The sequence below is a fragment of the Petromyzon marinus genome, chromosome 67 (assembly GCF_048934315.1).
Source record: "Petromyzon marinus isolate PM22_M1 ecotype Great Lakes invasive population chromosome 67, UKy_Petmar_22M1.pri1.0, whole genome shotgun sequence".
Lineage (NCBI taxonomy): Eukaryota > Metazoa > Chordata > Hyperoartia > Petromyzontiformes > Petromyzontidae > Petromyzon > Petromyzon marinus.
In genome coordinates this window covers 3,670,743-3,698,407 of record NC_133733.1, presented here as the reverse complement: position 1 = coordinate 3,698,407, position 27,665 = coordinate 3,670,743, and the positions used below count along the sequence as shown (strand labels likewise).

General features: G+C 49.1%; 1 long non-coding RNA gene across 1 annotated transcript in view; it reads left to right on the top strand.

Moving 5' to 3' along the window:
• The first annotated feature begins 4,617 nt into the window (after positions 1–4,617).
• LOC142906573 (uncharacterized) overlaps positions 4,618–27,665 on the top strand; it is a 37,613-nt gene continuing 14,565 nt past the window's right edge. The window contains exons 1-2 of the long non-coding RNA XR_012930378.1: positions 4,618–4,702; positions 20,804–21,556. This is a non-coding gene — a long non-coding RNA (uncharacterized LOC142906573). The remainder of the gene's footprint in view (positions 4,703–20,803; positions 21,557–27,665) is intronic.

The following is a 27,665-nucleotide window of genomic DNA, read 5'->3' as shown; positions in this document are numbered from 1 at the left end:
TAACCCCTCCACCTTCAAAAAATGACCACGAAACCACGACTTAAAAAGTATAACTAATAAGCTTGTGCCGGAGGCCCCGGGGGGACAGGCGTCTATGACGTCTCCTGGCCAAACCCCAATTGGCGGAGCCAGGAGATTGAATCTCTACCCTCGGGGCTCCTCCAGAACAACGAAAAGCCACTTCGTGTGGCCACGTGGAATGTTCGAACGCTCACTGCGGAGGAGAGGCTGCCACTCCTCTGTCAGGAGCTGGACCAGTACCGCCTGGATCTCTGTGGCATTCAGGAGGTCCGGTGGACCGGTTCTGGCTCCTGCCACCATGAGGGGTGGACAGTCCTCTACTCGGGGCAGGAGACTGCCAAACAACAGGAAGTTAAATGAAGGGGGCGTGGGAGCGTGGCGGTGAGGTGTGGGAAGCTGTAAGCCCCAGGCTACTTTGGGCTCGCCTTCCCATTAACCGGAGGCGAGGAGTGGTGGTCGTGGTTACTTATGCCCCCACCGAAAACGAACATCCGTGAAGGGATGCAGGCAAAGCCGATGAGTCAGATGCCTTCTATGACCTCCTGTCACAGGTGCTGGCTAACGTGGCCCCACGGGATAGAGTCATCATGTTGGGTGACTTCAATGCACGAGTTGGTCATGATGCTGGCACCTGGTCTGTAGTGATTGGAGGGTATGGGTGAGATCAGCTCAATAGCAACGGTAGGAGGCTGCTAGATTTTTGTGCAGCACATGGGCTTGTAATTGCCAACACGCTGTTCCGGCATCGGCGCATCCACACAACATCATGGATGCATGCCGGGTCCAAACAAGAACATCTGCTGGACTACATAGTGATAGACCAGCGGATGCGAGCCCATGTCCTTGACACCAGGACCTACCGTGGAGCTGATCTGCCCTCTGACCATCGATTAGTCATCTGCAAGATGCGCCTGCCATTCTTCCTCTCCGGTGGTGGGTGTACACTCAGGACCCCATTCCAACCTAAAGTGGCCTGGTCTCAGTTAGTTGCAAGCGAGAATTCCATCATCGCTTGTGGCTGGGGTTGGCATCGTCCCCCACTCCTCCTGATGTCGAGGGTAAATGAGCGAGGTTAAGGACTGTGACAGAGGAGGTGTTCAGGATAGTTGAGAAAAAGCGACAGGCCCACTGTCATCGGCTAAAGAATCCCACGTCAGAGAATGAGGAAGCTTACCGCAGCCTTCGCTCCGAGGTTCGGAGAGCCGTGAGGCGCTGCAAGGTTGGGTAGTGGTCAAGGGTTGCTGAGGAGATGGAGTCTGCCTCAGTGGTCCGCGATCACAAATCTCTATTTAACTCCATCAAAAAAGTAACCTGCAGCGCCACACCTATTACCATCATTAGGGGAAAAAATGGTGTTCCAATCTCCGACCCCCCGGAACAGGTTTGCAAATTTGCTGAGCATTTCTGTGAGGTCCTGGGGGAGGGGAAACCCCTCAGCCAGGAAAACATCGTGGCACAAAGTGGGTATGACCATGCTAAGGCTGCGGTGCCTCAAATATTGGAAGAAGTCACCCCCTGTTAGTGGCTGGCTGAGGTGCCATCTGTTGAGGAAGTACTGAAGGCGATCTGGAGTCTGAGACCAGGAAAGGCACCAGGCAGAGATGATCTCCCAAGCGAAATGCTGAGGGAGGGTGGCGTTTGTGCCCAGACTGCCCTATATGACATCATAAAAACAATCTGGACCAATGGACGGGTTCCGCAGGATTGGAAGGATGCCCTGGTGGTCCCCCTCTTTAAGAAGGGGGACCGCACAGACTGTAACAACTGCAGGGGCATCTCACTCCTCAGTGTGCCGGGAAAGGTCCTGGCAAGGATTATTCAAACATCGCCTTGCCAGGCACGCTGAGGAGAGGCTTGCGGAGCCCCAATGCGGTTTCAGGAAAGGGCGGTCCTGCACAGATGCCATATTTTCTGTCTGTCTGCTACAGCAGAGATGTAGGGAATTCCAACAAGACCTACATCTCTGCTTTATTGACCTGGTCAAGGCCTATGATACCATCAGTAGGCCTGGGCTCTGGGTTGTTCTTCGTGCTTTTGGAGCCCTGACCCCCTGCTCACGATCATTAAGGACCTTCATGATGGTGAGCGGGCCCGGGTAAAACTACGTGGCCGGGAGTCAGAGCCATTCCCTGTACACCTTGGGGTGCGACAGGGATGTCCTCTGGCTCCCACATTATTTAACATCTATTTTGACCACGTAGTTCGTGAAGCCTTCAATAGGTGTACCGGGGGAATCTCCATTTGATACAGATATAATGGGAGGCTGATCGATGCCCTGGTGCGGGCAAGGGATGGCTCCCTATTGCTCAACCACGTTATGTATGCCGATGATTTGGTAATAGCTGCTCATTCAGAGGAGGAGTTGGAGACGCTGCTGCTGAGACTGGAGCGTGCCACTAAGAGATGGGGCCTTACCATCAGCCCCATCAAAACTAAGCACCTGCCTGGGTATTTTGTACCATCGGACACTCCACCCCCACAACTCCCAATCGGTGATGAGGCAGTTGTGGAGACAGTGGAGAGTTTCCCATACCTGGGCAGTGTGCTTATGACCGGCTCCAGTTTAACAACAGAGGTCTCACTCCGAATCAGTCGAGCGGCAATATCTTTTCATCGGTTGCGTAACGCTGTGTGGAAGCTACCTGGTCTGTCGCTCCGCACTAAGCTTCAGGTCTACTCGGCCACGGTCATTCCCTCCCTTCTCTACGCTTGCGAAACGTGGACCCCCTTAATGGAACATATTCTCCGGTTAGAAACATTTAGGCTAGCCTGCCTACGATCCATCCTGGGTTTAACCAGGCTGGATTGTGTGAGGAGCTCACAAATCCTTGAAATATCTGGGCAAGTTCCAATCGGTGAGCTCCTCCGGCAGGCAAGGCTGCGTTAGCTGGGTCATGTAGCCCGCATGCTCAGCCACCGCATGCCGAAACATCTTTTGTTCGGTTGGATCGAGGGGGCTAAACGGGCACGGCACGGGCTAGAGAATAGATGGAGTGATGTGGTACAGGAGGACGTGGAGCTGAGTAGACTTGCCGATGACTGGTACCAGCGGTGTCAAGATCGGCCTCTGTGGAGGAGGCTCGTGAAGGACGCTACTGGGCAGTTGGAGGCAGTCGCCCTCCAACAACAACGGAGGGCGGAAGAGCGACGCTCACAACAACGAGCGGATTGCCGGGTGACTAAAGCACAGCAGATTGGCACAGTAGGGGGCACAGTAGGGGGCACAGGTGGTGCATCAGCCAGCCATCTCAGTCATCTTTGTCAGTCGACCCGTGGCACTTGGGTCTGCCCCGTGACCTCCTGCCAGCGGGCGTTCAACACTTCACGTGGCCTCAAGGTGCACATGGCCTGGCACAAGCGTCGTGATGACGTCACCGCCACTTAGTGGCGAATGGCGGTTGTTGTTGTTGTACATTTGTGTGGACTCATTCCACCTGGCACCAGGACTCAAGGTAAGTGGAAATAACACGGATTGTTGAATTCTTACGTTAATTTATATACAGTTTTATTAAATACACAGTATTTTTTATCACAGTATTGCAAAGGTACAATATTTATTATTTCCGAGTTTAACAATGCCTCACTTTGTGTTGTTGAATGAAAGCCTTGGATAAAGGCGTTATATAAATATAAGATATAACAACGACCGGATTGGGCATTTAAAATGCGCTACACGAAATCGCCACCGGTGTTCCGACTTACGTACACTTTGACTTACGAACGGCGCCCGTCCGCAAATCGGGGACAGACGCATGCCACCAGTCGTCGGGAAGTGACGTCATCGCGCAAGAGGGATCGGACGTGACGTACACACAAGGTATCCCTTACGAAGATGGCAGCCCGTTCAAATTTCGAATGCATTAAACAGAAATATTTTTTTTGACTACTTGTAGTCTTCGTTTTACGACAACAAAGATCGCTTACGGCTATTGTAGCTGGAGATGGTGGGGGTGAAAATTAAAGTTTCATTTTGTGTTACGCAAAAAAAAAATTTGAATGAGGAAGCTACGCCCATTCACTTCCGCTACCGCCGGAAGTCGCTGTAAGGGTTCCCGCGCACATTGCCAGGGAGGGGGGCCGGGGCCTTAGGGGGCGGGGTCTGAAGGGAAGGTGCTCAGTCTGAGGGGGAGGGAGGTTTGAGGGAAAGGGGGCGGGATTGAGGGGATGAGGGCGGGGTCTGAGGGAAAGGGGCGGGGTCTGAGGTGAAGCCGCGGGATCTGAGAAGGGGCTAAGTCTGAGGGGGAGGGAGGTTTGAGGGAAAGAGGGCGGGATTAAGGGGATGGAGGCGGGGTCGGAGGAGAAGGGGCGGGGTCTGGGGTGAAGGGGCGGGGTCTGAGGGCGTGGTAGAGCGACGAGGCGGGGCGGTGGCTCGCGCAGGTAGGGAAGGGGAGGGGGTCTCTTGGGGGGGGGGGCGGGGGAACTGGCAGAGGGGGGCGGGGCACGCGCCTGTGCTGGGGGATAAGGAGGCGGAGAAGGGGGGGGAAAGGCGTGGGGGCGGAGTCTGCAATAAACTGGGCGGGGTTTGATGGAATGGAGGTGGAGTCTATTTATAGGGGCGGGGCTCTGATTGTGTTGGGCGGGGCTTGTGTTGGAGTGGGTGGAGCTATCCTTGTAGGGCGTGGGGCTAGCGGGGGGCGAGGGGAGGGGCTGGTACCAGAGATCAGGTGGATGCCGGCGAGAGGTGAGCGGTGTGTGTAGCGGTGTGTCACTGTGTGTGTGTGTAATGGTGTGTGTGTGTAGCGGTGTGTGTGTGTAGCGGTGTGTCACTGTGTGTGTGTAATGGTGTGTGTATGTAGCGGTGTGTGTGTGTAGCGGTGTGTCACTGTGTGTGTGTAATGGTGTGTGTAGCGGTGTGTGTGTGTAGCAGTGTGTGTGCGTCACTGTGTGTGTGTAGTGGTGTGTGTAGCGGTGTGTCACTGTGTGTGTGTAGTGGTATGTGTATGTAGCGGTGTGTGTGTGTAGCGGTGTGTGTGTCACTGTGTGTGTAGTGGTGTGTGTGTGTAGCGGTACTGTGTGTGTAGTGTGTGTGCAGTGTGTGCTCTGTGTGTACTGTGTGTGTACTGTGTGTGTACTGTGTACTGTGTGTGTACTGTGTACTGTGCGTGCAGTGTGTGCAGTGTGTGTACTGTGTGTGCAGTGTGTGTACTGTGTGTGCAGTGTGTACTGTGTGTAGTGTGTGTGCAGTGTGTGTGCAGTGTGTGTACTGTGTGTACAGTGTGTGTACTGTGTGTAGTGTGTGTGCAGTGTGTGTGCAGTGGGTGTACTGTGTGTACAGTGTGTGTACAGTGTGTGTGCAGTGTGTGCTCTGTGTGTGTAGTGTGTGTGTACTGTGTGTGTAGTGTGTGTGCAGTGTGTGTACTGTGTGTACTGTGTGCAGTGTGTGTACTGTGTGCAGTGTGTGTACTTACTGTGTGTGTACTGTGTGTACTGTGTGCAGTGTGTGTACTTACTGTGTGTACTGTGTGTGCAGTGTGTGTACTGTGTGTGTAGTGTGTGCAGTGTGTGTACTGTGTGTGCAGTGTGCGTGTAGCGTGTGTACTGTGTGTGCAGTGTGTGTGCAGTGTGTGTAGTGTGTACTGTGTGTGTACTGTGTGTGTACTGTGTGTGTGTAGTGTGTACACTGTGTGTGTACTGTGTGTGCAGTGTGTGTGCTGTGTGTGTACTGTGTGTGTACTGTGTGTCTAGTGTGTACTGTGTATGCAGTGTGTGTACTGTGTGTGTACTGTGTGTGTGTAGTGTGTGTACTGTGTGCTGTGTGTGTACTGTGTGTGTACTGTGTGTGCAGTGTGTGTACTGTGTGTGTATTGTGTGTGTAGTGTGTACTGTGTGTGTACTGTGTGTCTAGTGTGTACTGTGTATGCAGTGTGTGTACTGTGTGTGTACTGTGTGTCTAGTGTGTACTGTGTATGCAGTGTGTGTGCAGTGTGTGTACTGTGTGTGTGCAGTGTGTGTACTGTGTGTGTACTGTGTGTCTAGTGTGTACTGTGTATGCAGTGTGTGTGCAGTGTGTGTACTGTGTGTGTAGTGTGTGTGTGCAGTGTGTGTACTGTGTGTGTAGTGTGTGTGTACTGTGTGTGTACTGTGTGTGTAGTGTGTAGTGTGTGTGTACTGTGTGTGTACTGTGTGTGTAGTGTGTGCAGTGTGTCTACTGTGTGTGTACGGTGTGTCTAGTGTGTACTGTGTGTGTACTGTGTGTGTAGTGTGTGTACTGTGTGTAGTGTGTGTGCAGTGTGTGTACTGTGTGTGTAGTGTGTGTACTGTGTGTGTAGTGTGTGTAGTGTGTGTGCAGTGTGTGTACTGTGTGTGCAGTGTGTGTACTGTGTGTGTAGTGTGTGTACTGTGTGTGTAGTGTGTGTAGTGTGTGTGCAGTGTGTGTACTGTGTGTGTACTGTGTGTGTAGTGTGTGTAGTGTGTGTGCAGTGTGTGTACTGTGTGTTGTGTGTGTAGTGTGTGTGCAGTGTGTGTACTGTGTGTAGTGTGTGTAGTGTGTGTGCAGTGTGTGTGCAGTGTGTGTACTGTGTGCTGTGTGTTCTGTGTGTGTATACAGTGTGTGTGCAATGTCTGTGTGTGATGTGTGTGTGTGCTATGTGTGTGCTGTGTGTGTGTGTATATAAGTGTCTCTGTGTGTGCTGTGTGTGTGTGCTATGTGTGTGCTATGTGTGTGCTGTGTGTGTGTGTATATAAGTGTGTGTGCTGTGTGTGTGTGCTATGTGTGTGTATATACAGTGTGTGTGCTCCGTATACAGTGTGTGTGTGTGCTATGTGTGTATATACTGTGTGTGTGTGCAGTGTGTGTGTATACAGTGTCTGTGTGTGCTGTGTGTGTGTGTGCTATGTGTGTGTATACAGTGTATGTGTGCTGTGTGTGTGTATACAGTCTCTGTGTGCTGTGTGTGTGCTATGTGTGTATACAGTGTGTGTGTGTGCTGTGTGTGTGTGCTGTGCAAGTGCAGTGTTTGTGTATGCTGTGTGTGTGCAATGGTTTTGTGCAGTATGTGTGTGCTGTATGCATTGTGTATGTGCAGTGTGTGTGTGTGTGTTCTGTGTGTGTGCTATGTGTATATACAGTGTGTATGCTGTGTGTGTGTATACAGTCTCTGTGTGCTGTGTGTGTGCTATGTGTGTGTATATACAGTGTGTGAGCTGTGTGTATACAGTGTCTGTGTGTGCTGTGTGTGTGTGTGCTATGTGTGTGCTGTGTGTGTGTGTGTATATACAGTGTGTGTGCTGTGTGTGTGTGCTATGTGTGTATACTGTGTGTGCTGTGTGTGTGCTGTGTGTGTATACTGTGTGTGTGTGCTGTGTGTGCTATGTGTGTGTTTGTGCTGTGTGTGTGTGCTGTGCAAGTGCAGTGTTTGTGTATGCTGTCTGTGTGCAATGATTGGGTGCAGTATGTGTGTGCTGTATGCATTGTGTGTGTGCAGTGTGTGTACTGTGTGTGCAGTGTGAGTACACTGTGTGTGTGCAGTGTGTGTGTGCTGTGTGTGTACACTGTGTGTGTGTGTGTGTGCAGTGTGTGTGTGCTGTGTGTGTACACTGTGTGTGTGTGTGCGGTGGGGGCGTGCGGTGTGTGCTCTGTGTGTGTGCAGTATGTGTGCAGTGTGTGTAGTGTACGTGTAGTGTGTGTGCAGTGTGCGTGTACCGTATGTGTGTGCTGTGTGTGCGTGCGGTGTGTGCTCTGTGTGTGTGCAGTATGTGTGCAGTGTGTGTGTGCAGTGTGAGTACACTGTGTGCAGTGTGTGTGTGTATATACAGTGTGTGTGTGTGTATATATATACAGTGTGTGTGTGCAGTGTGTGCATGCGGTGTGTGCTCTGTGTGTGTGCAGTATGTATGCAGTGTGCGTGTGTGCTGTGTGAGCGCAGTGTGTGCTGTGTGGTGTATGTGTGCAGTGTGTGTGTGCGGTGTGTGTGTGCGGTGTGTGTGGTGTGTGTGCAGTGTGTGTGTGTGGTGTGTGTGCAGTGTGTATGTATGCGTGCGGTGTGTGTGCAGAGCGTATGGTGTGTGTGTGTGCAGTGTGCGTGTGTGCGGTGTGTGTGCAGTGTGTATGTGCTGTATGAATACACTGTGTGTGTGCAGTGTGCAGTGTGTGTGTGCTATGTGTGTAGTGTACGTGTGGTGTGTGCGTATGTGTGTGCGTGTGTGCAGTGTGTGCTGTGTGTGTGCAGTGTGTGTGCAGTGTGTGTGTGTGTGGTGTATGTGTGCTGTCTGTGTGTGCTGTCTGTGTGTGTGCAGTGTGCTGTGTTAGTCCAGTGTGTGAAGTGTGTGTGTGCTGTGTATGTGTAGTGTGTGGTGTGTGCATTGTGCGTGTGTGTGTGCAGTGTGTACTGTGTGTGTGCAGTGTGTGTGTGTGCAGTGTGTGTTTATGCAGTGTGTGCAGTGTGCATGCAGTGTGCGTGCAGGATGTGTGTGCTGTGTGTACTGTGAGTGTGCAGTGTGTGTGTGTGTGCAGTGTGTGTTTGTGCAGTGTGTGTGTGTGCAGTGTGCATGCAGTGTGTGTGCGCGGTGTGTGTGTTCTGTCTGTGTGTGTACAGTCTGTGTGTGCAGTGTGTGTGTGTGTGCAGTGTGCGTGCAGTGTGCGTGCAGGGTGTGTGTGTTGTGTGCAGTGTGTGTTTATGCAGTGTGTGTGTGTGTGCAGTGTGTGTGTGCTGTCTGTGTGTGTGCAATGTGCTGTGTTAGTGCAGTGTGTGCAGTGTGTGTGTGTGCTGTGTGTGTGTGCAGTGTGTGTGTGTGTGCAGTGTGTGTGTGTGTGCAGTGTGTGTGTGTGCAGTGTATGTATGTGCAGTGTTTGTGCGTGCAGTGTGTGTGCAGTGTGTGTGTGTGTGCAGTGTGTGTGTGTGTGCAGTGTGTGTGTGCAGTGTGAGTGCAGTGTGTGTGTGCAGTGTGAGTGCAGTGTGTGTGTGCAGTGCTGTGTGGTGGAGACTCTGCGTTGTGGTTAGCGGTAGTGTAGCGGTTAACGCGAGTTCCATTGCCGCTCACGGCAGCGATTATCTTGACCTGTCCTGGGCCTCCCCTAGGTCGACTCAGCCTCAAAAGCAGTGTGTAAACATCGCCACTGGGGAGACAAAGGCGGCCGGGCGTGGTGCTGGTAGCCACCCACCCCCTCGTGTGCAAACAGTGCTGGTAGCCTTCACAGGTGCTGCTCGCTAACAGCACTTGCCCCTACAGCCTGTTGCAGGCTACACGGGGGACCTTTGTCTGTGTCTACCTTCACAGGTGCGGCTGCTACTCGCTACTAACAGCACTTGCCCCTACAGTCTGTTGCAGGCTACACGGGGGATCTTTGTCTGTCTACCTTCACAGGTGCTGCTGCTACTCGCTACTAACAGCACTTGCCCCTACAGCCTGTTAGAGGCTACACGGGGGATTCTAGATTTGAAGCTTTCGTGACTGCAAGGATTCATACGCTTTGGTTTTTTCGGTAAAGTCACGTAGATAAAATAAAATAAAACAACTACGTTAAATCACGACGTTTCGGAGGCAACATAAGCTTCCGTCTTCAGGTGGAACAGACACAGCGAAATTCGCTGTATCCTCAAATGAACACCTCTGGAATACCCGAGATTATATACAGGTTAAGGGGGGGGGGGGGAGGAGCCAGGAAGGCACGTCGGTGGGGAGGGGCTAAGTTAAGCCGCCTTTTGTTATGCTGCCTGGGGTTCAAGGGGGAGCGGTGGTGCGCTGCAAGGAAGCGGGTAAAACCCACCTTTTGTTATGCTGCAGGGAGTTCGGTGTGGAGCGGTGGTGCGCTGCAAGAAAGCGGGTAAAACCCACCTTTTGTTATGATGCAGGGGGTTCGGGGGGGAGCGGTGGTGCACTGCAAGAAAGCGGGTAAAACCCACCTTTTGTTATGCTGCAGGGGGTTCGGGGGGAGCAGTGGTGCGCTGCAAGGAAGCGGGTAAAACCCACCTTTTGTTATGATGCAGGGGGTTCGGTGTGGAGCGGTGGTGCGCTGCAAGAAAGCGGGTAAAACCCACCTTTTGTTATGCTGCAGGGGGTTAAGGGGAGGAGTGGTGGTGCGCTGCAAGGAAGCGGGTAAAACCCACCTTTTGTTACGCTGCATGGGGTTCGGGGGGAGCGGTGGTGCATTGCAAGATAGCGAAGTACAACACCCTTTTTTGCTGCAAGGGGTTCGGGGGGGAGGCCGATGGCGTGCTGCACAAGCGCAGGCACCATCCTGGTATTAACGGAAACGGCTGTACAATTATAACCCAGCTAACGTTTGACTTGGTTGATGACATCTTTCCAAAAGTTGCTCAATTTGAAACCATCATCTCGGTTGAAGTTGTGTCTATGTTCGTATATTGGGATGGCTTCATGGACAAATCTTTGGTAATAACCGGGAGGTTTGCATAGTACTTTGGTATCAGAGAAAACAATGCCATGAGAACCTGCTGTGTTGAGGCAATGATCAGCCACGGCCGAAGAATTCGTTCTGCCGTGTTTCTAATCTGATTTGTGCTCGCGAATTCGGTCAGAGACATGTCGTTTCGTCTCCCCGATATAGCAGTCACCACAGGTACAACTCAATTTGTAAACACCGGGGTACTGTAAGTCAGGAATGACATCTTTTACAGAGGGGATCAGATCACGGACTTTGTGTACTGTGTTGAACCGGACCTGGATCTTGTGTTTGTTTAGAATTTTGGAAAAAAAATTGGTAACGCCTGCTATGTAAGGCAGTGTGATGGTTTTGATCGGAGTATCAAGTGGTTGTTTCTGTATGGTGGGAGAAACAGCTTGGCCGATGGTACGGTCAGAGTATCCTTTTCTCTTGAGGGCCATATGTACATGTTTTAATTCACTGGTCAGGTGGTGTTGGTCAGAAATGGAATGAGCCCTGTGGTATAACGTTTTGATGAGAGAGTTCTTTTGAGCCGGGTGGTGGTGGGAATCAGGCTTCAAGTATGAATCTGTGTGGGTGGACTTTCTGTAAACAGAATGACCCAAAGAGCCATCCGTCCTCCTCTCAAACAGAACATCCAAGAATGGCAGCTTGCCATCTTTCTCCACTTCCATGGTGAATTTGATGGATGGATGTCTGGCATTTATGTGGTCTAGGAAATGGTTCAAAGCTGGGAGGCCATGTGGCCAAATGACGAAAGTGTCATCCACATAGCTCTTCCACAGGGAAGGACGAAGGGTGGATGTCTGGATGGTGTCTGATTCAAATTTCTCCATGAAAACATTGGCTATCACAGGTGACAAGGGAGAACCCATCGGGGTACCCTCATTTTGTTTGTAGAAGGTACCATTCCAGGTCAAGTAAGTGTTGGTGAGGCAGTGCCTAACCAGCGCAGGTACATCAGGGTTCAGTCCATGTTGGACCAGATCTTCAATTATTGTTAAGGTGTCAGGTACTGGCACCTTGGTGAACAGCGAGACCACATTAAAGCTGACGAGGATATCGTCAGCAGATAGTACAGTGTCCTTGACCATAGAAACCAATTGGGTTGAGTTAAGTACCGCTGAGGTGGTCTTGCCAGTAAAGGGAAGCAGATTATCCGATAAAAAGCGGGCTAGTTTGTAGGTAGGGGAGTTGATCGTGGACACGATGGGTCGTAGTGGGGTACCTTCTTTATGGATCTTGGGAAGACCATAGAATCTGGGAAGTCTTGCAGCCGTGGGTTTTAGGGAGGGACGTTTAGTTGGTTCGATTAGGGAAGTCGAACTAGTGATGATCTTGTTGGTTTTTATCGTTAGGCTGTTAGTAGGATCACTTTTAATTTTTGAGTAACTCCCATCATTGAGTAGGTCCTGGATTTTGTTGTTGTATGAGTTTTATCCATAATGACAGTGGCATTGCCCTTGTCGGCCGAGAGGATGGCTTTATCATCCCTCTTTTAAAATTCGCGAGTTCAGAGCGTTCGTTTTTGCTAATGTTGCTAATGGGTTTCTTAGCATTCTTAAGAATAGTGGCTATTTCAGCTCTCGCAACGTCTGCTTGGATGTGTCCTATGCCTTTGAGTGCTACATCGACCTGAGAGATGATATCCTCTACTGGTATATGTTTAGGGGTGACAGCGAAATTTAGTCCTTTAGCCAGTACAGTTTTCAGATTGTCCGAAATTGGGATGTTACTCTGATTAATTACGATTTTGTTAACGTCTAGTTTTGTGATGTGTGGTCCTGGATTCTTCTTTGATAGGAGGTTGAATTTAGCGATCAGGTTGGCTTTGCATTTGACCGACAGTGAATCAGCAGAGGCAGCAGTCATGCTGTCAACTTGGTTCCAATCATAAGGGGACATTTTTTGTGTTAACATTAAATGTGATTGTAGGAGAGTCCTGTCTAAACTATCGAGTTCAAATCGGAGTAACCTTATTCTCTCTGAGATTAGTGATAGGCTAGCTTTAAACAGAATCCGTTTAGAGTCCGGTGAAGATACAGCAGCAGATGTGAGTGTGAAAGCGATGGGTATTACCTTGTTATCGCGGCATCTTTTGAGGAAGGTCAGCGTCTCGATGGTCTGTGACTTCTTAGCTCGTCGTCTGTCAAAAGCTCTAACAGATAGGTGGAAATCCTCCCCGTAGAGGCCATTAATTCTAGATTTGAAGCTTTCGTGACTGCAAGGATTCATACTCTTTCAAATTGAGCAAACTTTTGGAAAGATGTCATCAACCAAGTCAAACGTTAGCTGGGTTATAATTGTACCGCCGTTTCCGTTTATACCAGGATGGTGCCTGTGCTGGTGCGGCACGCCATCGCCCTCCCCCCCCGAACCCCCTGCAGCAAAAAAGGGTGTTGTACTCCGCTTTCTTGCAGGGCACCACCGCTCCCCCCCGAACCCCCTGCAGCATAACAAAAGGTGGGTTTTACCCGCTTTCCTGCAGCGCACCACCGCTCCACACCGAACCCCCTGCATCATAGCAAAAGGTGGATTTTACCCGCTATCTTGCAGCGCACCACCGCTCACCCCGAACCCCATGCAGCATAACAAAAGGTGGATTTTACCCGCTATCTTGCGGTGCACCACCACTCCCCCCGAACCCCCTGCAGCATAACAAAAGGTGGGTTTTACCCGCTATCTTGCAGTGCACCACCACTCCCCCCGAACCCCCTGCAGCATAACAAAAGGTGGGTTTTACCCGCTATCTTGCAGTGCACCACCGCTCCACACCGAACCCCATGCAGCATAACAAAAGGCGGCTTAACTTAGCCCCTCCCCACCCACGTGCCTTCCTGGCTCCTCCCCCCCCCCCCCTTAACCTGTATATAAGCTCGGGTATTCCAGAGCTGTTCATTTGAGGATACAGCGAATTTCGCTGTGTCTGTTCCACCTGAAGACGGAAGCTTGTGTGTTGCCTCCGAATCGTCGTGATTTAACGTAGTTTTATTTTATTTTACCTACGTGACTTTACCGAAAAAAACAAAGAGCGCACGGGGCATCTTTGTCTTTGTGTCCTCGGCGACGCAAGCTCACGGTGACGAATATCAGAACTCGTCTCGGGCCTCCCCTAGGTAGACTTGGCCTCAAATGTGTACCGGCCTCTCTGCTCACGTGCCATGAAGTAGGGTAATTGCCTGAAACGCCGGCTTGTGTCTACTTTGTCTCTCTGTGTGTTCTAGACCCTAGGCTAGACCACACACAGCAGCAACAACCATCACCACCCTCTACTACAGACAGACTGATGCACAGAGACAGCTGCCACTGGGGGTGCCCCTAGGCTAGACACACACAGCGGCAACCATCGCCACCCCTACTACTGACAGACTGATGCACAGGGACAGCTGCCACTGGGGGTGCCCCTAGGCTAGACCACACAGCAGCAACCATCACCACCCCTACTACTGACAGACTGATGCACAGAGACAGCTGCCGCTGGGGGTGCCCCTAGGCTAGACCCACACAGCAGCAATCATCACCACCCTCTACTACAGACAGACTGATGCACAGAGACAGCTGCCACTGGGGGTGCCCCTAGGCTAGACCACACACAGCAGCAGCAACCATCACCATCCCTACTACTGACAGACTGATGCACAGGGACAGCTGCCACTGGGGGTGCCCCTAGGCTAGACCCACACACAGCAGTCATCACCACCCCTACTACTGACAGACTGATGCACAGGGACAGCTGCCACTGCGGGTGCCCCTAGGCTAGACCACTCGGTTGAGGCTCTCTTGGGTTAAATAAAGGCATCGTCATACAATATCCGAGCACCACCTTTTTGTGGCAATTCTTATTCCTTCCAAAGTGCATCTTTTATGTGCACGTAAAGGGGCAGTGACCGTCAATTTTCCTGCAGTGTTTAAATGACTACATTTCATTTTCGTCATCCTGTATCAGTGTGTGTTTTTGTTTGTTGTTGTTGATGTCATAACGTTTTGTCCCCGTGCACCCCCCCCCCCCCGGCCCCCTTACTGGACTATCTGTGAACAAAGAGCTTCATAGCTCATCAGATTCCTCCTGCTGCAGTAGAAATAAATTCCGAGTCAGACTGCGCGCTGTTGCGTGGAAATCACCAGCTGGTCAGGGGTTGCTTACATGCAATAGATTGAATAATATTATTGTAAGTTCATATATATTTACGATTAATATGATGACGACGACGATGATGATGATTCTCGCACGTGTGCGGGCACTGGGGGGGGTGGAGTGGCATGTGCCCCCCCACCCCCCAATGATCCGATCGATATCCCTAACTTCGATCGGACCATTGGAGTTTATTAGTAATACATCGTCATTGTGCGACCCCCCCCCCCCCCACTGCCACCGTGTGGCGTATCATCACGTGCCGGGGACTCTGTGGGGATGATAGGACAACGGTCTTTGAGTCCATAATTGGCGACAGGTAACGGCGAAGCGGTTACAAGCGGCTCGCAGAATTGTGCGCGGTCGCGAACACAGGAGCCCACGACTTCCCTGCAGGCATCGACACCTGCAGCGAGCGCCGTGCCGATCGCACGACGCCTCTATCGACGGCCGCGCGATCGCGTCGAATTAAAAGCAAGGGGACGAGTCCAAAGACTCACTAACAGCCCCTCCGTCGTTTCTCACTGCTGGAGGGGTTGCCCCCGGCCGCCCGTCCGCCCGCCCGCCCGCCCGCCCACCACCTGAAAATCCTGCCTCCGCCATCGCGCGCGTGTTTATTAACGGACGCGGACGAGAGACGGACGAGAGATGAACTGGGAAGTCGGATCGCTGCGCGCGCGAAACGCAACGGCGTTGTCGCGTGGCAGGGCGAGAAACGCGGGGGAGAGGAGAGAGGAGAGAGGAGAGAGGAGGGAGATCGGGAGCCCTGCTCCATCTCCAAGCCGCGCGACCTTCAGGTCCCAAAGGGCGCTTAAGCGGCGGCCCGGATTGCGCGGGGCGAGGCTCCCGGCAACACTCGCCTCGGACGAGGAAGCGGAAATATTCGCGCAGCTCGCCGCACCCACGCCAGCGTCCCTGTGACGTTGACCGTAGACTAAGATTGTCCGTAGACTAAAATTGACAGTAGACTAACATTGCCCGTAGACTAACATTGACAGTAGACTAACATTGCCCGTAGACTAACATTGCCCGTAGACTAACATTGCCCGTAGACTAACATTGACAGTAGACTAACATTGCCCGTAGACTAAAATTGCCCGTAGACTAACATTGACCGTAGACTAAGATTGCCCGTAGACTAACATTGACCATAGACTAACATTGACAGTAGACTAACATTGCCCATAGACTAACATTGACCGTAGACTAACATTGCCCGTAGACAAACATTGACCATAGACTAACATTGCCCGTAGACTAACATTGACCGTAGACTAACATTGCCCGTAGACTAACATTGCCCGTAGACAAACATTGACAGTAGACTAACATTGACCGTAGACTAACATTGCCCGTAGACTAATATTGCCCGTAGACTAACATTGACAGTAGACTAACATTGCCCATAGACTAACATTGCCCATAGACTAACATTGCCCGTAGACTAACATTGACCGTAGACAAACATTGACAGTAGACTAACATTGCCCGTAGACTAACATTGCCCGTAGACTAACATTGCCCGTAGACAAACATTGACAGTAGACTAACATTGCCCGTCGACTAACATTGACCATAGACTAACATTGCCCGTAGACTAACATTGCCCGTAGACTAACATTGCCCGTAGACTAACATTGACAGACTAACATTGCCCGTAGACTTACATTGCCCGTAGACAAACATTGACAGTAGACTAACATTGCTCGTAGACTAACATTGCCCATAGACTAACATTGCCCATAGACTAACATTGCCCGTAGACTAACATTGACCGTAGACTAACATTGCCGTAGACTAACATTGCCCGTAGACTAACATTGACCGTAGACTAACATTGACCGTAGACTAACATTGACCGTAGACTAACATTGACCATAGACTAACATTGACAGTAGACTAACATTGCCCGTAGACTAACATTGACAGTAGACTAATATTGCCCATAGACTAACATTGCCCGTAGACTAACATTGACAGTAGACTAACATTGCCCGTAGACTAACATTGACAGTAGACTAACATTGACAGTAGACTAACATTGCCAGTAGACTAACATTGCCCATAGACTAACATTGCCCACAGACTAACATTGCCCATAGAATAACATTGACCATAGGCTAACATTGCCCATAGACTAACATTCACCGTAGACTAAGATTGCCCGTAGACTAACATTCCCCACAGACTAACATTACCCATAGACTCACATTGCCCATAGACTAACATTGCCCATAGACTGACATTGCCTATAGACTAACATTGGCCACAGGCTAACATTGCCCATAGACTAACATTGCCCGTAGACTAACATTGCCCGTAGACTAACATTGACCGTAGAATGACATTGACCATAGACTAACATTGACCATAGACTAACATTGCCCGTAGACTAACATTGCCCATAGACTAACATTGCCCATAGACTAACATTGCCCATAGACTAACATTGCCCATAGACTAACATTGCCCATAGACTAACGTTGTCCATAGACTAACAATGCCCATAGACTAACATTGCCCGTAGACTAACATTGACCGTAGACTAACATTGCCCGTAGACTAACATTGGCCGTAGACTAACATTACCCGTAGACTAACATTGACCATAGACTAACATTGCCCGTAGACTAACATTGCCCGTAGACTAACATTGACAGTAGACTAACATTGCCCGTAGACTAACATTGCCCGTAGACTAACATTGACAGTAGACTAACATTGACAGTAGACTAACATTGCCCGTAGACTAACATTGCCCATAGACTAACATTGCCCACAGACTAACATTGCCCATAGAATAACATTGACCGTAGGCTAACATTGCCCATAGACTAACATTGACCGTAGACTAAGATTGCCCGTAGACTAACATTGCCCACAGACTAACATTACCCATAGACTCACATTGCCCGTAGACTAACATTGCCCGTAGACTAACATTGACCGTAGAATAACATTGACCATAGACTAACATTGCCCGTAGACTAACATTGCCCGTAGACTAACATTGCCCATAGACTAACATTGCCCATAGACTAACATTGCCTATAGACTAACATTGCCCGTAGACTAACATTGACCGTAGACTAACATTGACCGTAGACTAACATTGACCATAGACTAACATTGCCCATATACTAACATTGACCATAGACTAACATTGCCCATAGACTAACATTGACCATAGACTAACATTGCCCATATACTAACATTGACCATAGACTAACATTGCCCATAGACTAACATTGCCCATAGACTGACATTGCCCATAGACTAACATTGCCCGTAGACTAACATTGACCGTAGACTAACATTGACCGTAAACTAACATTGACCATAGACTAACATTGACCATAGACTAACATTGCCCGTAGACTAACATTGCCCATAGACTAACATTGCCCATAGACTAACATTGCCCATAGACTAACATTGCCCATAGACTAACGTTGTCCATAGACTAACATTGCCCATAGACTAACATTGCCCGTAGACTAACATTGACTGTAGACTAACATTGCCCCGTAGACTAACATTGCCCATAGACTAACATTGCCCACAGACTAACATTGCCCATAAAATAACATTGACCGTAGGCTAACATTGCCCATAGACGAACATTGACCGTAGACTAAGATTGCCCGTAGACTAACATTGCCCACAGACTAACATTGCCCATAAAGGAGGTCTCATAATGTAAATGCTCACCCCAAGCCCTCAATACTCTGATAGTGCGCTGTTTTTGAGTTGTACGCCTTTTGGCGTCTTCTGGTCCAACACCAATGGAGACTAGGCTCTAAGAAAAGCCGTCTCGGGTGTGGACCAATCAAATTCAAGGACAGTGCATATTATTATGAGAGTTGTCTTTTTTGTTTGCATTTTGACTGCTTGTGTTGTGGTTATTGCAAACATGATGCCTTGAATAAAGGTGTCAGTTTTTTGTGCCAGTTAAAAGGGTAAAACCTATTCCTATATCTTGTTACTGGCAAAGGAGGTCTCATAATGTAAATGCTCACCCCAAGCCCTCAATACTCTGATAGTGCGCTGTTTTTTGAGTTGTACGCCTTTTGGCGTCTTCTGGTCCAACACCAATGGAGACTAGGCTCTAAGAAAAGCCGTCTCGGGTGTGGACCAATCAAATTTAAGGACAGTGCATATTATTATCAGAGTTGTCTTTTTTGTTTGCATTTTGACTGCTTGTGTTGTGGTTATTGCAAACATGATGCCTTGAATAAAGGTGTCAGTTTTTTGTGCCAGTTAAAAGGGATAAAACCTATTCCTATTGCCCATAGACTAACATTGCCCGTAGACTAACATTGACCGTAGAATAACATTGACCATAGACTAACATTGACCATAGACTAACATTGCCCGTAGACTAACATTGCCCATAGACTAACATTGCCCATAGACTAACATTGCCCATAGACTAACGTTGCCCATAGACTAACGTTGTCCATAGACTAACATTACCCGTAGACTAACATTGCCCGTAGACTAACATTGACCGTAGACTAACATTGCCCGTAGACTAACATTGACCATAGACTAACATTGACCGTAGACTAACATTGCCCACAGACTAACATTGCCCATAGACTAACATTGACCGTAGACTAACATTGCCCATAGACTAACATTGCCCGTAGACTAACATTGCCGTAGACTAACATTGCCCGTAGACTAACATTGCCCATAGACTAACATTGCCCGTAGACTAACATTGCCCGTAGACTAACATTGCCCTTAGACTAACATTGACCGTAGACTAACATTGCCCACAGACTAACATTGCCCATAGACTAACATTGACCGTAGACTAACATTGCCCATAGACTAACATTGCCCGTAGACTAACATTGCCCGTAGACTAACATTGCCCATAGACTAACATTGCCCGTAGACTAACATTGACCGTAGACTAACATTGCCCTTAGACTAACATTGCCCATTGACTAACATTGCCCGTAGACTAACATTGACCGTAGACTAACATTGCCCGTAGACTAACATTGCCCATAGACGAACATTGCCCGTAGACTAACATAGCCCACAGACTAACATTGCCCATAGACTAACATTGACCGTAGACTAACATTGCCCATAGACTAACATTGCCCGTAGACTAACATTGCCCGTAGACTAACATTGCCCGTAGACTAACATTGCCCATAGACGAACATTGCCCGTAGACTAACATAGCCCACAGACTAGCATTGCCCATAGACTAGCATTGCCCATAGACTAACATTGCCCGTAGATTAGCATTGCCCATAGACTAACACTGCCCATAGACTAACACTGCCAATAGGCTAACATTGCCCATCGACTAACATTGCACATAGACACACATTGCCTGTAGACTAACATTGCCCATAGACTAACATTGCCCGTAGACTAACATTGCCCATAGACTAACATTGCCCATCGACTAACATTGCCCGTAGACTAACATTGCCTATAGATTAACATTACCCACAGAGTAACATTTCCCATAGACTAACATTACCCATAGACTAACACTGCCCATAGACTAACACTGTCCATAGACTAACACTGCCCATACACTAACATTGCCCATAGAATATCGCTCCCCATAAATTAACATTGCCCATAGACTAACATTGCCCATCCACTAACATTGCCCATAGACTCAGCACTACCCATAGACTCAACACTGCACCATAGACTCAACACTGCCCATAGACTCAATACTGCACCATAGACTCAACACTGCATCATAGACTTAACACTACACCATAGACTCAACACTGCACCATAGACTCAGCACTTCACCGTAGACTCAACACTGCACCATAGACTCAACACTGCAGGTGTTGTCAAACTCAATCGGGCAGCGGTGCCAGTTTGAGCTCAAGTGCACCTCCCGCGGTGCCACACAGTCGGGAGGTTGGGTGGGGGGGGGGGGGTCGGAGGTTGGTAGGAGGCTTTGAAAATTGAAAATCCTAATAGCACGGGCATCCACTGAACGGGCATCGCCTCCGCGTGATATCGGCACGGACGAGCCCAGACAATCCCCGCGTCCCGTCGTTGATACCGCGCCGGTGAAATGAACAACGACACGCCACGGATGCTCGCTGCTCCCACTTCGCGTTTGCCCCACCAGCCTCTCCGGCAGCATCGGGGGAGACAAAGGCGACCGGGCGGGCCACCGTGCAGACCGTCATCGGCGCGGCTGCTGCTCGCTCGGGACAGCTCTCGTCCCGGACCGTTTGTTGAGGCTGTACCTCAACAGACGATGTTAACTACCTCGCCTGGTATATCTTTGTCTTTGTGTACAGGTGGTGGCGCATCTACCGGTCATCTCGTTCAGTCAACCCATGGCACCTGCTGGGTCTGTCCCGTGACCTCCTCCTCCTGCACCTAGCCTGGCACAGCAGTCAACCCATGGCACCTGCTGGGTCTGTCCCGTGACCTCCTCCTCCTGCACCCAGCCTGGCACAGTAGGGGGGGTACAGATGGTGGTGCATCTACCGGTCATCTCGTTCAGTCAACCCATGGCACCTGCTGGGTCTGTCCCGTGACCTCCTCCTGCACCTAGCCTGGCACAGTAGGGGGGGTACAGGTGGTGGTGCATCTACCGGTCATCTCATTCAGTCAACCCATGGCACCTGCTGGGTCTGTCCCGTGACCTCCTCCTGCACCTAGCCTGGCACAGCAGTCAACCCATGGCACCTGCTGGGTCTGTCCCGTGACCTCCTCCTGCACCTAGCCTGGCACAGCAGTCAACCCATGGCACCTGCTGGGTCTGCCCCGTGACCTCCTGCACCCAGCCTGGCACAGCAGTCACCCCATGGCACCTGCTGGGTCTGTCCCGTGACCTCCTGCACCTAGCCTGGCACAGCAGTCAACCCATGGCACCTGCTGGGTCTGTCCCGTGACCTGCACATAGCCTGGCACAGCAGTCAACCCATGGCACCTGCTGGGTCTGCCCCGTGACCTCCTGCACCAAGCCTTTGCACAGCAGTCACCCCATGGCACCTGCTGGGTCTGTCCCGTGACCTCCTGCCTTCAACACTTCACGTGGCCTCAAGGTACACCTAGCTTGGCACAATTGCCTCGGTGACGTCACCTCCACTGTTGTTGTTGTTGCGTCAGTGGTGTTGGCCACCCATCCCCTCGTGTGTCCACAGCTCGCTAACAGCACTTGGCCCGGCAGCCTGTTTCAGGCTACACGGGGGAGCTTTGTCTGAGTATGGGGAGAGGGGCGGAACAGCGTATAGTGTATAGTGTAGTGTATAGTCTAGTGTATAGTAGTGTATAGCAGTGTATAGTGTAGTGTATAGTCTAGTGTATAGTAGTGTATAGCAGTGTATAGTGTAGTGTGTAGTGTATAGTAGTGTATAGTGCATTATATAGTGTAGTGTATAGTAGTGTATAGTGTAGTGTATAGTAGTGTATAGTGTCTAGTGTAGTGTATAGTAGTGTATAGTGTAGTGTGTAGTGTAGTGTATAGTAGTGTATAATAGGGTATAGTGTAGTGTATAGTGTCTAGTGTAGTGTGTAGTGTATAGCAGTGTATAGTGTAGTGTATAGCAGTGTATAGTGTAGTATATAGTGTAGTGTATAGTAGTGTATAGTAGTGTAGTGTATAGTGTAGTGTAGTTTATAGTGTATAGTAGTGTATAGTGTAGTGTATAGTGTAGTGTATAGTTGTGTATAGTGTAGTGTATAGTGTAGTGTATAGTAGTGTATAGTGTAGTGTATAGTAGTGTATAGTGTAGTGCATAGTGTGTAGTGTGTAGTGTATAGTAGTGTATAGTGTAGTGTATAGTAGTGTATAGTAGTGTATAGTGTAGTGCATAGTAGTGTATAGTGTAGTGTATAGTGTAGTGTATAGTAGTGTATAGTGTAGTGTATAGTAGTGTATAGTGTAGTGTATAGTAGTGTATAGTGTAGTGTATAGTGTAGTATATAGTAGTGTATAGTGTAGTGTATAGTGTAGTGTATAGTGTAGTGTATAGTAGTGTATAGTGTAGTGTATAGTAGTGTATAGTGTAGTGTATAGTAGTGTATAGTATAGTGTAGTGTATAGTGTAGTATATAGTAGTGTATAGTGTAGTAGTGTATAGTGTAGTGTATATTATGTCGCAGCGCGACACGGCCATTGGGTTAAGGGTTTGTGACATGAACAAAACGTGGTACCAAATCGTAACTGGTACAGCACTCGCCACAACATTTACAACATTCACACTGTGCAGAGTAAACCCACAACATTTACAACATTCACAAAGTGCAGAGTAAACCCACAGCATTCACACTGTGCAGAGTAAACCCACAACATTCACAACATTCACAGCATTCACACTGTGCAGAGTAAACCCACAACATTCACAACATTCACAATGTGCAGAGTAAACCCACAACATTTACAACATTCACAACGTGCAGAGTAAACCCACAACATTCACAATGTGCAGAGTAAACCCACAACATTCACAATGTGCAGAGTAAACCCACAACATTCACAACATTCACAACGTGCAGAGAAGACCCACAACATTTACAACATTCACAATGTGCAGAGTAAACCCACAACATTCACACTGTGCAGAGTAAACCCACAACATTTACAACATTCACACTGTGCAGAGTAAACCCACAACATTCACAACATTCACACTGTGCAGAGTAAACCCACAACATTTACAACATTCACACTGTGCAGAGTAAACCCACAACATTCACAATGTGCAGAGTAAACCCACAACATTCACAATGTGCAGAGTAAACCCACAACATTCACAACATTCACAACGTGCAGAGAAGACCCACAACATTTACAACATTCACAATGTGCAGAGTAAACCCACAACATTCACAACATTCACACTGTGCAGAGTAAACCCACAACATTTACAACATTCACACTGTGCAGAGTAAACCCACAACATTCACAACATTCACAATGTGCAGAGTAAACCCACAACATTTACAACATTCACAATGTGTAGAGTAAACCCACAACATTCACAACATTCACAATGTGTAGAGTAAACCCACAACATTCACAACATTCACAATGTGCAGAGAAGACCCACACCATTTACAACATTCACAATGTGCAGAGTAAACCCACAACATTCACACTGTGCAGAGTAAACCCACAACATTTACAACATTCACACTGTGCAGAGTAAACCCACAACATTCACAACATTCACAATGTGCAGAGTAAACCCACAACATTTACAACATTCACAATGTGCAGAGTAAACCCACAACATTTACAACATTCACAATGTGCAGAGTAAACCCACAACATTCACAACATTCACAATGTGCAGAGTAAACCCACAACATTTACAACATTCACAATGTGTAGAGTAAACCCACAACATTCACAACATTCACAATGTGCAGAGAAGACCCACACCATTTACAACATTCACAATGTGCAGAGAAGACCCACAACATTTACAACATTCACAATGTGCAGAGTAAACCCACAACATTTACAACATTCACAATGTGCAGAGTAAACCCACAACATTCACAACATTCACAATGTGCAGAGTAAACCCACAACATTCACAACATTCACAATGTGCAGAGAAGACCCACACCATTTACAACATTCACACTGTGCAGAGTAAACCCACAACATTCACAACATTCACAATGTGCAGAGAAGACCCACACCATTTACAACATTCACACTGTGCAGAGTAAACCCACACCATTTACAACATTCACACTGTGCAGAGTAAACCCACAACATTCACAACATTCACAATGTGCAGAGTAAACCCACAACATTCACAACATTCACACTGTGCAGAGTAAACCCACAACATTTACAACATTCACACTGTGCAGAGTAAACCCACAACATTCACAACATTCACACTGTGCAGAGTAAACCCACAACATTCACAACATTCACAATGTGCAGAGAAGACCCACAACATTCACAACATTCACAATGTGCAGAGAAGACCCACAACATTTACAACATTCACAATGTGTAGAGTAAACCCACAACATTCACAACATTCACAATGTGCAGAGAAGACCCACACCATTTACAACATTCACAATGTGTAGAGTAAACCCACACCATTTACAACATTCACACTGTGCAGAGTAAACCCACAACATTTACAACATTCACAATGTGTAGAGTAAACCCACAACATTCACAATGTGCAGAGTAAACCCACAACATTTACAACATTCACACTGTGCAGAGTAAACCCACAACATTTACAACATTCACAATGTGCAGAGTAAACCCACAACATTCACAACATTCACACTGTGCAGAGTAAACCCACAACATTTACAACATTCACACTGTGCAGAGTAAACCCACAACATTCACAACATTCACAATGTGCAGAGTAAACCCACAACATTTACAACATTCACAATGTGTAGAGTAAACCCACAACATTCACAATGTGCAGAGAAGACCCACACCATTTACAACATTCACACTGTGCAGAGTAAACCCACAACATTCACAACATTCACAATGTGCAGAGTAAACCCACAACATTTACAACATTCACAATGTGTAGAGTAAACCCACAACATTCACATTCACAATGTGCAGAGTAAACCCACAACATTCACAATGTGCAGAGTAAACCCACAACATTCACAACATTCACACTGTGCAGAGTAAACCCACAACATTTACAACATTCACAACGTGCAGAGAAGACCCACAACATTTACAACATTCACAATGTGCAGAGTAAACCCACAACATTCACAACATTCACACTGTGCAGAGTAAACCCACAACATTTACAACATTCACACTGTGCAGAGTAAACCCACAACATTCACAATGTGTAGAGTAAACCCACAACATTCACAACATTCACAATGTGCAGAGAAGACCCACAACATTCACAACATTCACACTGTGCAGAGTAAACCCACAACATTTACAACATTCACAATGTGCAGAGAAGACCCACAACATTCACAACATTCACAATGTGGAGGGTGGCGGTGGTGATCGCTGCAGCTGGCGCTGCCACTGCTGTAAATTGGTGTTTGGTGAGATGTTAACCACCTCGCCTGGTGTGCAGGAGGTCGTGGGTTCAATCCCGACCCTGACACTTGTTGTATATATTTGGAGTTTGCATCTCTCATCATCATCATCGCAGTAGCGAGATGTTAACTACCTCGCTTGGTATACAGGAGGTCGTGGGTTCGATCCAGACGCTGTCGATGCCTGCTGCTGCTGCTGTATATTTGGAGTCTTCGTGAAGGATGCAGAGAGAAGCAGGAGAGAGTAGCGCTGGGCAGCACAGAGAGGGAGCGGAGTGGAAGCAAGGGACGATGATGGGTCAAGGCGGGTAGGGCGGGAGGGGATGGAGACATGGATTCAGATCATTTATTAATGCGTCCTCTGACTTTCGCAGGGGAGAGAGACAGAGGGAGAGAGTGGGAGAGAGAGCGAGAGAGAGGGAGAGAGAGCGGGAGAGAGAGCGGGAGAGAGAGAGCGAGAGTGGGAGAGAGAGGGGAGAGAGAGCGGGAGAGAGAGTGGGAGAGAGAGGGGCGAGAGAGTGGGAGAGAGAGGGGAGAGAGAGTGGGAGAGAGAGACAGAGAGAGACAGAGAGAGCGGGAGAGAGAGAGCGAGAAAGAGAGTGGGAGACAGCGGTCGAGAGTGGGAGAGAAAGGGGAGAGAGAGCGGGAGAGAGAGCGGGAGAGAGAGGGGAGAGCGGGAGAGAGAGAGAGGGGGGAGATAGAGAGAGGGGAGAGAGAGAGTGGGAGACAGCGGTCGAGAGTGGGAGAGAAAGGGGAGAGAGAGGGGAGAGAGAGCGGGAGAGAGAGAGCGAAATGGAGTAGGAAGAGAGGGGGCAGAGAGAGAGGGGGGCAGAGAGGGGGGTAGAGAGAGAGGGGGGAGGGGTAAGGAGAGCAGAAAAAAAAAGAAAAAAATATTTTGTTGGGTCTTGCATTTAAAAGGGGGGGGGGGGGGGGTTTACACAAAGCAAAGCATAAAAAACACAAAAAAAACGAAATGATGAACGGAGCAAAGTGCCGACTACACCGAGCATCTTCTTGTTTCCTCTGATCGTAAAAAAAAAGAGAGTGGGAGAGTTTCAGTTTTTTTCATTTATTTTGTATAGCCCTGTGAGCCATTCGGCTCTTGAATCGGGTGCAACCGCAACAATCAAAAACCAAAAACACGAACGAGAAAAACATCTTCAAGTGACTGTGTGTGACTGTGCAAACAGAAAATCCAGGAAAAAAACAGCAAAATATTCCAGATAAATCACCGTACATCAACGCTGTGTGCAAAAATCCCAGTGGGATGCAAGTCAAACCACCGGAGTGGAAGAATGGCAGGCGCATCTTACAGATGACTAGTCGATGGTCAGTGGGCAGATCAGCTCCACGGTAGGTCCTGGTGTCAAGGACATGGGCTCGCATCCACTGTTCCGTCACTATGTAGTCCAGCAGATGTTCTTGCTTGGACCCGGCATGCTTCCACGATGTGGTGTGGATGCGCCGATGCTGGCACAGAGTGTTGGTAATTACAAGCCCATGGGCTGCACAAAAATCTAGCAGCCTCCTACCGTTGTTATTGAGCTGATCTGGCCCATGCCCTCCAATCACTACAGACCAGGTGCCAGCATCATGACCAACTCGTGCATTGAAGTCACCCAACAAGATGACTCTATCCCGAGGGGCCACTTTAACCAGCACCTGTGACAGGAGGTCATAGAAGGCATCTGACTCATCGGCCTGGCCTGCATCTCTCCACGGATGTTCGTCTTCGATGGGGGCATAAGTAACCACGACCACCACTCCTCGCCTCTGGTTGATGGGAAGGCGAGCCCAAAGTAGCCTGGGGTTTACAGCTTCCAACACCTCACCGCCACGCTCCCACGCCCCTTTCATTCTTTTGCTCAGAAGAAGAGCCACAGCCTGTTGTTTGGCAGTCTGCTGCCCCGAGAAGAGGACTGTCCACCCCTCATGGTGGCAGGAGCCAGAGCCGGTCCACCGGACCTCCTGAATGCCGCAGAGATCCAGGCGGTACCGGTCCAGCTCCCGACAGAGGAGTGGCAGCCTCTCCTCCGCAGTGAGCGTTCGAACATTCCACGTGGCCACACGAAGTGGCTTTTTGTTGTTTCTGGAGGAGCCCCGAGGGTAGAGATTCAATCTCCTGGCTCCGCCAAA